This window comes from Somniosus microcephalus, chromosome 7, assembly GCF_052327205.1.
Source record: "Somniosus microcephalus isolate GS21.2 chromosome 7, FLI_Smic_1.0, whole genome shotgun sequence".
Taxonomy (NCBI): domain Eukaryota; kingdom Metazoa; phylum Chordata; class Chondrichthyes; order Squaliformes; family Somniosidae; genus Somniosus; species Somniosus microcephalus.
This window is the reverse complement of record NC_140993.1, coordinates 48423083-48437196: the sequence shown is the minus strand read 5'-3', so window position 1 is coordinate 48437196 and position 14114 is coordinate 48423083. Positions and strand designations below refer to the sequence as shown.

Below are 14114 nucleotides of genomic sequence, written 5' to 3'. Positions count from 1 at the left end.
GGAAGGGAAATTGGGTAGTAAGCAGTTTTGTAAGAATGGGGTCAGTAGAGCAGGTGGGTCTTATGGACAAGATGAGCTCAGAGAGTGCATGAGCGAAGATTGGTGAGAAACTAGAGATAGATATGGGTAAATATGACAGGGTACTGATTCCAGTGCTGTTAAACAGTATCCTGGCCAACAATTAACACCGCCAAAAGAAACAGAACAACTGGTCATTCATCTCATTCCTGTTTGTGGGATCTTACTGTGTGCACTCGCTCCACTTCAAAGTAATTAATTTTCAATGAAGCGCTTTGACACATTTTTGAGAGATAGGTTAAGGTGCCCCCTGACGTAATAAAACTCACTACGCATTTGGTTTGAGTATAAAGCAAGGCTTTAATCAACTTGTTCCAAAACATGGAGATCTAGTTGTACTTCACTAGTTCCTGTCTTACAAAATGTCGCCTGGGCAAGCTGGGCCCACGCCCGAGTATTTATACTCCTTGGACGGTGCCACCAGCTGGCCGTCCAGTGTTATTTCATGAGTAGTTTCTTGATGATGAGATTTATAACATTCTTCCTGCCTAAAAGATTTGGAAGTCTGACGGCTTCCTCCTAACGGATTAGGCGGACCACGAATAGCCACAGTCTTTTAGATCTTTGTTTATGGCTGGAAGGCACGGCTCCCCGGGCCGTGTCTTGGTCCCTGGGCTGCTTGATCCGTACCGGTAGATCGACAGGGCCCGTGTTGCCTTGATCGACCTGAGGGAGGCTGGGGAGATCGTGACTCCGGTGCGGGTCCCCACAGGCGCAGAGCTGGCTTCATCTTGTTTGATAGCCGGGGATTGACCGGCGTCCTGGCTTCGGGTGGCCGTCCCACGGGGAGCACTCGGCTCCCTGAGTGGATCCGGTGGGGTAGCCAGCAGAGCTCTCGATGTCCCAGGTAGGGCATCATCTTCAAGGGAGCGCAGAGTGTCGGCATCATTACCATGGGTCCCTCTATCAGTTGGGTCCGTGGGTCCGGCTGGACAGGGAGCCAGGTCTCGGAGCGAAACGGTGGACTCCCGGCCATCAGGGTACAGCACGTGCGCGTACGTGGGATTAACGTCCGTGAGTTCCACCTCATCGACGAGGGGATCGTTTTTAAGAAGATCGGATGAATCTTCGGAGCAGCATGGGGCTGGGAGCTGCCAACCATGACGGTAGGGACGTCCCATGAGTGGAGCGACGCTGGAACCTGAAGAATCGCTCGTGAGGCATGACATTGGTGGACGTAGAAAGAAGAGACCTGATGGAATGCAACACGTCAGGGAGCATAGTTTCCCACTGCTGGTCTGGTCGGTTGCATGACCTCAGTGCAAGACAAACAGCGTTCCAAATGATAGCGTTGTATCTCTCAACCTGTCCGTTACCGATGGGATGGTACGGTGTCATTTTACTTGTGGCGATTCCCCATTGGGAAAGATAACTTTTGAGTTCGCTTGACATGAAGGGAGACGCAATCCCATTAATAAAGGAAACACGAATTAACTCCTCCTGGTACTGCTCAGCTTTAACAGCTTTAAGATTACAATCCTTGCTGAGCCTGCGAAGTTTCTGAAGGAATTCGTCAAGTGATTCCCCGGGTTGTTGTCGAGTTGTGGCCAGTAGATGCCGAGCAAAAATTTTGTTTGGGGACTTGACATATAGCTGCTGTAATATTTGGATAGCGGCGTCATAGCCTACACAGTCTTCGATATAATCAAACACATGAGGGGATACATAATTAGCAAGCATTCGTAACTTGTTAGGAACATTCTCACCACACTCCTCAAGGAAGTTGCTAAAGGTACGATACCAGTGTTTCCATACCTTAGCAGCTGTAAGTGAATTCGGGTCCAGGTCGAGATGGGCGGGCCTGAGTAGTTTCTCCGTGATGGATCGATTACTTGTCTGAGTTCCCTTCTACGGTTCGAGTCGTAGCTGGCTGTTCCCGAAATCACCCAAAGCGTGGAGTCGATATTAAGTGATTAAATTGACGTAATAAAACTCACTACGCACTTGGTTTGAGTATAAAGCAAGGCTTTAATCAATGTTTCAAAACATGGAGGTCTAGTTGTACTTCACTAGTTCATGTCTTACAAAATGTCCCCGGGCAAGCTGGGCCCACGCCCGAGTATTTATACTCCTTGGACGGCGCCAACAGCTGGCCGTCCAGTGTTATTTCATGAGTAGTTTCTTTATGATGATGAGATGTATAACATCCCCTTTTTAAAAATTTGAAGCCCTTGATCAGAGATCCTTATGATTATTCCCAAGTATCCAATGCTCCTCGATTTAATTACATCAAGCTAATGACGGGTATAAGAATGACACAACTGTGACGTGCAGATTGAAAGGTTTGCAAAACATCAATTAGGAACAGATTGCCAGTGAACAAATTGTGCAGTCTGCATAGGAACAAAAAGGTTCTGACTGGCATTTAACTGTGTCACCAACAATACACTTGCAGGTGTTATGACAACTGTTTAATCAACTGTACACATGTGCCTCTGCACAGACTTGCTTATTGTTTGAGCTTTTGTGAATTCGCTGCCAAAAGCGATATTGGCAAGAGACACCATATGTTAGACGATTGTGCTTCCTGATCCTCCAGTGGCAAATTTACACCACAATTTTCTGGGTAACTGATTAGAATAAACCACAGCGAGCATCGCCGCAAATATGAAGCGGCGCAGCCAATGTCTTGATCCCGCCGCCAAAGTAACTTACAGCTGTTTTCGGCGAGGGGTAGTGGTTGAGCCGCTCAAAGGTCCCAGAAAATGATGGGATGTTGTACATAATGGCATAGATCACTCATGCCACAATTTGCTGGAATTTCTGCACTATAATAATGGCATACACCGTAGATGCACCATTACTATTGCTTAAGTTTACAGAAAATTCAGGCCAAATGAGTCCTGATGCCTTATAGTAGTTGCAGAGAATCTATTCTTCTGAGGTATAACAAAGGAACATTCCACAATGAAGTCCTAACCTGACATTATTATCAAGTGCATGTTTGAAAATGACAACCTGTTGGTAAAAAAAAGTTTTTCAAAAATCATAGACTAGAATTTTCACCCACTGACCATGAACTAATGGCAATCTAACCCGAAAATCTAGGTTTGTTAAGAAAAAACTTACTAAGTAATAGCTAGGCTACTGACTCATGTTTTCTTCACCGCATTTCAAAGTTCAAGCACCCAAACATGATTTTGCTTTGTTTGAGTTGCAGTGTCCTCTGTTCAGGGAGATCAGGTCTTGGGTTTTATAATACAAAGGCCATGTCGGGTGGGCATCATGCAAGTTAATTCACTTGCAATTTTCAACAATGAAAACTGAACAGCAAAAGTCACGTTTTCAGTCTTTTCATTTTAAGAAACGTTCTCTAAGTCTGTGCGAAGGGAACAGTTTTCAGCTTTCCACACGTGTAGAAGACTCCGTCCAAGGCTCTGTCCCCCATTTTGTCTTGGAATGGGCAGAAGGTGCCTACTCCACCCCTGCTAAACAACATAATCATGCTCAAGGGCCTAGACTGCTCAAGAGAAATGTCACAGGTGTTTAGCTAGTGTGATACTGGCAAGAGTACAGACTTTGTGGCAGGGGCTGGAGGTGATGTCATCGGTGTTCCCAATGTTTAGCAGGAGGGAATTATACCTCATTCAAAACTGGATGTTAGACAAGATTTCTTTCTTAGGTCCAAAGTGGAGGACCTCATATTTCTCCACACTGAACTCCATCTGCCACAATTTTGTCCACTCACTTAATCTGTTCCAGTACAGCTACAACACTGGCATCTACCCGACAAAGTGAAAAATTGCCTAGGTATGTCCTGTCCACAAAAAACAAGACAAATCCAATCCGGCCAATTACCACCCCATCAACAAAGTGAGGGAAGGGGTCGTCAACAGTGCTATCAAGCAGCACTTACTCACCAATAACCTGCTCACTGATGCTCAGTTTGGGTTCCGCCAGGATAACTCGGCTCCAGACCTCATTACAGCCTTGGTTCAAACATGGCCAAAAGAGCTGGATTCCTAAGGTGAGGTGAGAGTGACTGCCCTTGACATCAACGTAGTATTTGACCGAGTGTGGCATCAAGGAGCCCTAGTAAAATTGAAGTCAATGGAAATCAGGGGGAAAGCTCTCCACTGGCTGAAGTCATACCTAGCACAAAGGAAGATGGTTGTGGTTGTTGGAGACCAATTATCTCAGCCCCAGGACATCGCTGTAGGAGATCCTCAGGGCAGTGTCCTAGGCCCAACCATCTTCAGCTGCTTCATCAATGGCCTTCCCTCAATCATAAGTCAGAAGTGGGGATGTTCACTGATGATTCCATTCGCAACTCCTCAGATAATGAAGCAGTCCATGCCCGCATGTAGCAAGACCTGGATGACATTCAGGCTTAGGCTGATAAGTGGCAAGTAACATTCGTATCACACAAGTGCCAGGCAATGACTATCTCCCAACAAGAGAGTGTCTAGCCACCATCCCTTGACATTCAACGGCATTACCATCATCGAATCCCCCACCATCAACATCCTGTGGGGGGGGGGGGGGGTACTATTGACCAGAAACTTAACTAGACCAGCCACGTAAATACTGTGGTTACAAGAGCAGGTCAGAGGTTGAGTATTCTGCAGCGAGTGACTCACCTCCTGACTCCCCAAAGCCTTTCCACCATCTACAAGGCACAAGTCAGTAATGTGATGGAAAACTCTCCACTTGGCTGGATGAGTGCAGCTCCAGCAACACTCAAGAAGTGCGACACCATCCAGGACAAAGTAGCCTGTTTGATTGGCATTCCATGCTCTACCACCTTCAACATTCACTCCCTCCACCGTCGGCGTAACGTGGCTGCAGTGTGTACCATCTACATGATGCACTGCAGCAACTCGCCAAGGCTTCTTCGGCAGCACCTGCCAAACCCGTGACCTCTGCCACCTAGAAGGACAAGGGCATCAGGTGCATGGGAACACCACCACCTCCAAATTCCCCTCCAAGTCACACACCATCCTGACTTGGAAATGTATTTTCGTTCCTTCATCGTCGTTGGATCAAAATCACCTTCAGCCCTTGTTACAAAGTCTGTACTCTTCCCAAACAGTCCATTCCCATACCTTGGACAATGTCTGAACCAGACTGTTCACAACCTTGACATTCTATTCAACACCGATTCCATCCTCCTTTTCGGCCACTGTTATAACTTGAACTTAACTGTTTGTAACCTCGCGGTCCTATTTGTCTCTGAACTAAGCTTCCAACCACATATCCTCTCCATCTGCCGCTGAAACCCTCATGCATGCCTCCGTCACCTCCAGCTTTGACTATTCCAATGCTTTCCTGGCCAGCCTCTCATCCTCTATAAACTTCAGTTCATCCAAACCTCTGCTGTGCGTGCTGACCTACATCTCAAATTTAAAATTCTCATGCTTATGTTTAAATCCCTTCCTACCGTGTCCCATCCCTATTACCAGCTCTACAACTTCCATTTGCCCAAACTCTCCATTCTTCTGCCTCTGTTATCTTGTGCATCGTGCTGCCCCCTCCCCTTCAACCCATCACTGGCAGCCGTGCCTTCAGCTGCCTGGGCTCCATGCTCCATCATTTCCTTTCACAACCCTCTGAGTGAAGAAATGTCTCTTCATCTCAGTCCTAAATAGCCCACCCTGTATCCTGAGACTATGACTGCTCGTTCTACACTCTCCAGCCAGGGGAATCAGCCTCTCAGCATCTACCCTGTTGAGCCCTCGAAGAATTGTATAAGTTCCTCACTCTCATTAGACCCTTGGTTCCCCACTAATTATCAGTTAGTAGTTCTGCCAGGTATTTTTTTTGCATCTTCTACTGTGAAGCCAGATACAAAATATTTCTTTAACTTCTGTGCCATTTCCTTATTCCTCATTATAATTCCTTCTATCTCTGCCTCTAAGGGACCCATGTTACTTTCGCTAATCTCTTCCTTTTTACATACTTGTAGAAGCTCTTACAATCTGTTTTTATATTTCTTGCTAATTTACAGGGCTTATTGCCAAATTAAAAGTTTTATACACAAATGCATGTAGCATGAGAAATAAAACAAGTGAATTAGAAGTGCAAATTTAGCTAAAAGGGTATGAAATTGTGGCCATGACTATGGCCTGGCTACAAGCTGGGCGTGATTGGGAGATAAATATTCCAGGTTATAAGGTCTTTAGAAACCACAGGGAAATTGGAAAAGGAGAAATAGCAGCGAATTGATAAGAGACACTATATAGCAGTAGAAAGGGGCTATCAGTCAGAGTGAGCAGGTAAAAGAAACGCTTTGAGTAGAATTGAGGGATAAAAAAGGACACAAGACTTTGGTGGGAATTGTTTATAGACCTCCAGATAGCAGTGACAAAGTAGCGAAATACAGAAACGCGGAGATCAGTGAAGCTTGTTTGAAAAAAAGGAGTAGTTATAATGGGAGATTTTAATTTTCACGTAAACTGAGAGAAGCAGAAGAGCTTGAGTCTCAAAAGCAGCGAATTTCGAGTGTATTCAGGACAGTTTTCTGGAAAAATATGTTCTTGGATAAACGAGAGAGCAGACCATACAATCATAGGGCTGAATTTTGCTGTCGCTCAGAGTGCGGGTTTGGAGGCGGGTCCTTTGTCAAAATCACAAAGATTGACAGCGGGCCGGTATCGCGCTGTAATTCCGCCTCATTGTCAGTTTCCCAAGTGTTGGGTTTGTCATCCCTGAACGGACCCGACACCAAGCGGCAGATCAGCCAATTTAAAGCTTATTAAAAAGCAGTTAAGAACCATTTTTCCCATATACTTATCATTTTCCCAGGTTTTCAACGAGGTTCCCGGAGAGCAGCTAACATGTCAGGTAAGTATGTCAGGTTCTCAATGACTCGCCATTGCTGTGAATAGGTGACAGCTGCAAAAGTGGTCTAAAACCTACCATTTCACAGCTGTTTACTTCCCAATCTTAGAAGCTGGAGCATTAATGCTTTGGAACCCACTTTTGAGCTTTATGCATTTATGAAGTGTTTGGAGTAATCTCTCTATCCACTGTCACCTCCTTGGAACAACCTATCTCAACACTGACAGATCGCTTCTGTCAACTCAACCTCACCTGCCATCTATTCCATCAACATCGGTGCCTTTAAAAAAAAATCTCACCTTGGTCCTCAAAATCCCAACACGATCTGCCCCAACATAGAAACATAGAAACATGGAAGATAGGAGCAGGAGTAGGCCATTTGGCCCCTCGAGCCTGCTCCACCATTCAATGCGGTCATGGCTGATCATCCAAATTCAGTACCCGGTCCCTGCTTTCTCCCCATACCCCTTGATCCCTTTAGCCTTGAGAAATATATCCAACTCCTTCTTGAATATATTTAATGAATTGGCCTCTACTGCCTTCTGTGGTAGAGAATTCCACAGGTTCACCACTCTCTGGGTGAAGAAATTCCTCCTCATTTCTGTCCTAAATGGCCTACCCCTTATTCTTAGACTGTGATCTCTGGTTCTGGACTCCCTGACAATCTGGAACATCCTTCCAGCGTCTAGGCTATCTAGTCCTGTTAGAATTTTATAAGTTTCAATGAGAGCCCCTCTCATTCTTCTAAACTCCAGCAAGTACAAGCCCAATCGATCCAATCCCTCCTCATACGTCATTCCTGCCATCCCAGGTATCAGTCAGGTGAATCTTCGTTGAACTCCTTCCATGGCAAGAACATCCTTCCTCAGAGAAGGCGACCAAAACTGCACACAATACTCAAGATGTGGTCTCACCAAGGCCCTGTACAACTGCAGCAAGACATCCTTGTTCCTGTACTCAAACCCTCTCGCTACGAAGGCCAAAATGCCATTTCCCTTCTTAACTGCCTGCTGCACCTGCATGCTTACCTTCAGCGACTGGTGCACAAGGACACCCAGGTCTCGTTGCACTTCCCCTTCTCCCAATCTATTGCCATTCAGATAATAATCTGCCTTCCTGTTTTTGCCACCAAAGTGGATAACCTCACATTTATCCACGTTACATTGCATTTGCCATGCTTCTGCCCAATCACCCAACCTGTCCAAATCATCCTGGAGTTTCTTGGCATCCTCCTCACAGCACACACGCCCACCCAGCTTTGTGTCGTCTGCAAATTTGGAGATATTACATCTAGTTCCCTTGTCTAGATCATTAATATATATTGTGAATAGCTGGGGTCCAAAGACCAATCCCTGCGGTACCCCACTAGTCACTGCCTGCCACTCGGAAAAAGACCCGTTTATTCCAACTCTTTGCTTTCTGTCTGCCAACCAGTTCTCTATCCAAGTCAGTACCTTGCCCCCAATCCCATGTGCCTTAACTTTATACGCTAATCTCTTATGCGGGAGCTTATCGAAAGCCTTCTGAAAGTCCAAATACACCACATCCACTGGTTCTCCCTTATCTATTTTACCAGTTACATCCTCAAAAAAATCCAGTAGATTAGTCAAGCGCGATTTACCCTTTGTAAATCTATGTTGACTTTGTCCGATCCTGTCACTGTTTTCCAAGTGCGCTGCTATTACATCTTTTATAATGGACTCTAGCATTTTCCCCACTACCGATGTCAGGCTTACCGGTCTGTAATTCCCCATTTTCTCTCTACCACCTTTTTTGAATAGTGGGGTAACATTAGCTACCCTCCAATCCATGGGTACTGTTCCAGATTCCATCGAATGTTGGAAGATGATCAGCAATGCATCTACTATTTCTAGGGCCACTTCCTTAAGTACCCTAGGATGTAGATTGTCAGGCCCTGGGGATTTATTGGCCTTCAATCCCATCAATTTCCTTAACACCATTTCCCTACAAATAATGATTCCCTTTAGTTCCTCCCTTTCATCAGACCCTATGTTCCCCGACATCTCTGGGAGGTTATTTGTGTCCTCCTTTGTGAAGACAGAACCAAAATATATATTTAATTGGTCTGCCATTTCTTTGTTCCCCATTATAAATTCCCCTGATTCTGACTGCAAGGGACCTACGCTTGACTTCACCAATCTTTTTCTCTTCACATATCTATAAAAGCTTTTAAAGTCAGTTTTTATGTTCACCGCAAGCTTACTCTCATATTCTATTTTCCCCTTCTTAATTAATCCCTTTGTCCTCCTTTGTTGACTCCTAAACTGCTCCCAATCCTCAGGTTTACTGCTTTTTCTGGCCAATTTATATGTCCTCTCCTTGGATCTTATGCTATCCCTAATTTCCCTTGTTAGCCATGGTTGGGGCACCTTTTTTGCTTTATTTTTATGCCAAACTGGGATGAACAAATTCTGTAGTTTATCCATGCGGTCTTTGAATGTCTGCCATTGCCTATCCACCGTCAACCCTTTGAGTGCCATTCCCCAATCAATCCTAGCCAACGCGCACCTCAGACCATCGTAGTTTCCTTTATTTAAATTCAGGACCCTAGTCTCTAAGTCAACAACTTCATTCTCCATCTTAATGAAGAATTTTATCATATTATGATCACTCCGACCCAAGAGGCCTCGTACAACAAGATTTTTAATTAATCCTTTCTCGTTACATAATACCCAGTCTAAGATGGCCTGATCTCTGGTTGGTTCCTTGACATATTGGGACAGGAAACCATCCCGTAAACACTCCAGGAATTCCTCCTCCACAATATTGTTACTAATTTGGTTAGCCCAATTTATATGTAGATTAAAGTCACCCATGATGACTGCTGTGTCCTTATTGCACGCTTCTCTAATTTCCCTTTTAATGCCATCCCCAACCTCTGCATTACTGTTTGGAGGTCTATGTACCACTCCCACTAATGTTTTCTACCCCTTGGTATTTCTCAGTTCTACCCATACAGATTCCGCATCATCAGAGCTAATATCCTTCCTTACAATTGTGTTAATCCCTTCTTTAACCAGCAATGCTACCCCACCTCCCTTTCCTTTTTGCCTATCTTTCCTGAATATTGAATACCCCTGGATGTTGAGTTCCCAGCCTTGGCCACCCTGGAGCCATGTTTCCGTAATCCCAATCAAATCATAATCGTTTAGCTCTATTTGCGCAGCTAATTCATCCACCTTATTACGAATGCTCCTCGCATTAAGACACAGCATCACCAGGCACACCAACATCACCAACAACAACACCAAACTTCTCCACACTCACCTGATGCTGCACAGGACACAGAGCATCAGCACCCGACCACATTGCTGCCCGCGAGGCCAGGGATGGCCTCAGCATGGCCAGATTTACTTCACTTGATGCTGTATACCCTGGCTGTCACATGATGCACCAGGTTGACACCACCGCACACCAGCACCATAAAGCATCCCTACAATGTCCAAGCCATTCCTTTCACACTCATTACAATTGGGGTGGGGGGGGGGAGTTATGTCTCAACATTCACTGGAACTCACGAAGACACTTCCAAAGGTGAGCACAGGTCTGTCCAATAAGGTAAAGTGTTGAAAATATAGATTTCAATACTTGACAACACATTAACAGAAAATTTACATGAACATTGCATAAAACACCCAAGTGTCTACCCTTGTGTGTTGTTAGTTGGTATAATTGCACTAGGATGAGGGTGAGTGTGAGGGGTGGCTAGTGAGATGGGGAAGTGATAATGTAGATAGGTACAGGTGGAGGTGCAAGGTAAGTTGGTGTGTGTAAGGATGTGCAGGAGTAGGGGAGGGAAGGCAGAGTGATGGGGATGTGATGAGTGGCACAGCAGGATGAGGTTGAGTGTGGCTTTGCAGTAACATTTCGTGATCTACTGAGATCATTGAAAAGTTTGCGCCACTGCAGCCTGGTCCTCCTGATGACATCACTGCTTGCGCCCTCCTGTGCAATGTGCAACCAGGCTGTGTTGCTCTCCGGAGGAGGTCTTTTCCACCCGGGAAGGGAAGAGGACCTCCCTGCTTGCTGTGACTCTCTCCATAAGCATATGGAGGGAGTCATGGGAGAGCCTAGGTGCAGCCGTCCACCTCTGTGCAGTGCCTGTCAGTGTTTGCAGCACCTCAATGCTGCAGAACACTAACAAGGCAACTGTCAAAATGAATGTGGACATGGTCCCTTTAAGGTAACCGGCTGATGACGCGCCATCAAATGACGTCATCAGACCCGCTTCCTTTTAATTGGATGGGAACCTCGCAGGGCGGGCTTAACAAGCCCAATCAGGGGAAAATCCTTTTCACAGAGCCGCTGAAGCCGGGAGTGGGTCCGGGACCCACCAACCACCTCTCTCACCGTGATCCCGCCTCCGATGGCGAAATCGCGGCCTATGACTTGGGGGCACAGTCTAAACTTCAGAGCTCGACCTTTCAGGAGTGAAGTTAGGGAACACTTCGACACACAAAGGGTGGTAGAAGTTTGGAACTCTCTTCCACAAATGGCAATTGATGCTAGATCAACTGTTAATTTTAAATCAGAGATTGATAGCTTTTTGTTAACCAAAGATGTTAAGGGATTTGAGCCAAAGGCGGGTATATAGAAACATATAGAAACGTAGAAGATAGGATGAGTAGGCCATTCGGCCCCTCGAGCCCACTCCACCATTTAATGAGATCATGGCTGATCATCTAAATTCAGTACACCGTCCCTGCTTTCTCCACATATTACTTGATCCCTTTAGCCTCAAGAAATATATCCAACTCTTTCTTGAATATATTTAATGAATTGGCCTCAATTGCCCTGTGTGGCAGAGAATTCCACAGGTTCACCACTCTCTGGGTGAAGAAATTCCTCCTCATCTCAGTCCTAAATGGCTTACCCCTTATCCTTAGACTGTGACTCCTGGTTCTGGACTCCCCCTCGAGGTTATCCACTTTGGTGGCAAAAACAGGAAGGCAGATTATTATCTGAACAGCAATAGATTGGGAAAAGGGGAAATGCAACGAGAACTGGGTGCCCTTGTGCACTAGTCGCTGAAGGTAAGCATGCAGGTGCAGCAGGCGGTTAAGAAGGCAAATGGTATGTTGGCCTTCGTAGCGAGAGGATTCGAGTACAGGAGCAAGGATGTCTTGCTGCAGTTGTACAGGGCCTTGGTGAGACCACACCTTGAGTATTGTGTGCAGTTTTGGTCGCCTTGTCTGAGGAAGGATGTTCTTGCCATGGAGGGAGTGCAGCGAAGATTCACCTGACTGATACCTGGGATGGCAGGAATGACGTATGAGAGATTGGGTCGATTGGGCTTATACTCACTGGAGTTTAGAAGAATGAGAGGGGATCTCATTGAAACTTATAAAATTCTAACAGGACTAGACAGACTAGATGCAGGAAGGATGTTCCCGATAGCGGGGAATCCAGAACCAGGGGTCACAGTCTAAAGATAAGGGGTAAGCCATTTAGGACAGAGATGAGGAGGAATTTCTTCACCCAGAGAGTGGTGAACCTGTGGAATTCTCTACCACAGAAGGCAGTTGAGGCCAATTAATTAAATATATTCAAGAAGGAGTTAGATATATTTCTTAAGGCTAAAGGAATCAAGGGATACAGGGAGAAAGCAGGGACAGGGTAATGAATTTGGATGATCGGCCATGATCTCATTAAATGGCGGAGCATGCTCGAGGGGCCGAATGGCCTACTCCTGCTCCTATCATCTATGTTTTTATGCATCTACTATTTCTAGGGCCACTTCCTTAAGTACCCTAGGATGTAGATTATCAGGCCCTGAGGATTTATCGGCCTTCAATCCCGTCAATTTCCCCAACACCATTTCCCTACAAATACTGATTTCATTCAATTCCTGCCACTCATTAGACCCTATGTTCCCCGACATCTCTGGGAGGTTATTTGTGTCCTCCTTTGTGAAGACAGAACCAAAGTATGTATTTAATTGGTCAGCCATTTCTTTGTTCCCCATTATAAATTCCCCTGATTCTGACTGCAAGGGACTTATGCTTGACTTCACCAATCTTTTTCTCTTCACATATCTATAGAAGCTTTTACAGTCAGTTTTTATGTTCCCTGCAAGCTTACTCTCATACTCTTATTTTCCCCCTCTTAATTAATCCTTTTGTCCTCCTTTGCTGAATCATAAACTGCTCCCAATCCTCAGGTTTGCTGCTTTTTCTGGCCAATTTATATGTCATCTCCTTGGATCTTATGCTATCCCTAATTTCCCTTGTTAAGCACGGTTGCGCCACCTTTTTTGTTTTATTTTTATGCCAGACAGGGATGAACAAATTCTGTAGTTCATCCATGCGATCTTTAAATATTTGCCATTGCCTATCCACCGTCAACCCTTTAAGTAACGTTCCCCAATCCATCCTAGCCAACTCGCGTCTCATACCATCATAGTTTCCTTTAATTAAATTCAGGACCCTAGTCTCTGAGTCAACTACTTCACTCTCCATCTTAAATGAAGAATTCTATCATATTATGATCGCTCCTCCCCAAGGGGCCTCTCACAAGATTGCTAATCAATCCTTTCTCATTACATAATACCCAGTCTAAGATGGCCTGATCTCTAGTTGGTTCCTCAACATACTGGTCCAGGAAACCATCCTGTATACACTCTAGGAATTCCTCCTCCACAGTATTGTTACTAATTTGGTTAGCCCAATCTATATGTAGATTAAAGTCACCCATGATAACTGCTCTGCCCTTATTGCACGTGTCTCTAATTTCCTGTTTAATGCCATCCCCAACCTCAGCATAACTGTTTGGGGGGTCTGTGTACAACTCCCACTAATGTTTTCTGCCCCTTGGTATTTCTCAGCTCTACCCATACAGATTCCTCATCATCAGAGCTAATATCCTTCCTTACTACTGTGTTAATCTCCTCTTTAACCAGCAATACTACCCCACCTCCTTTTCCTTTTTGCCTGTCCTTCCTGAATATTAAATACCCCTGGATGTTGAATTCCCAGCCTTGGTCACCCTGGAGCCATGTCTCCATAATCCCAATTATATCATATCCGTTTACATCTATTTGCGCAGCTAATTCATCCACCTTATCACAAATGCTCCTCGCATTAAGACACAAAGCCTTCAGGCTTGTTTTTTTAACACTCTTAGTCCTTTTAGAATTATTATTTACTGTGGCCCTGTTTGATTTACACACTTGATTTCTCTGCCTTCCACTTTTGCTTTTCTCCTTCCTGTCTTTTGCTTCTATCATTGCTTCCCTT

The 14114-nt window shown here is 45.2% G+C and overlaps 1 protein-coding gene across 2 annotated transcripts in view; it reads right to left on the bottom strand.

Moving 5' to 3' along the window:
• The window catches only part of fam135b (family with sequence similarity 135 member B), a 577057-nt gene that overhangs the window by 173163 nt on the left and 389780 nt on the right, over positions 1-14114 (bottom strand). The window lies entirely within an intron of this gene.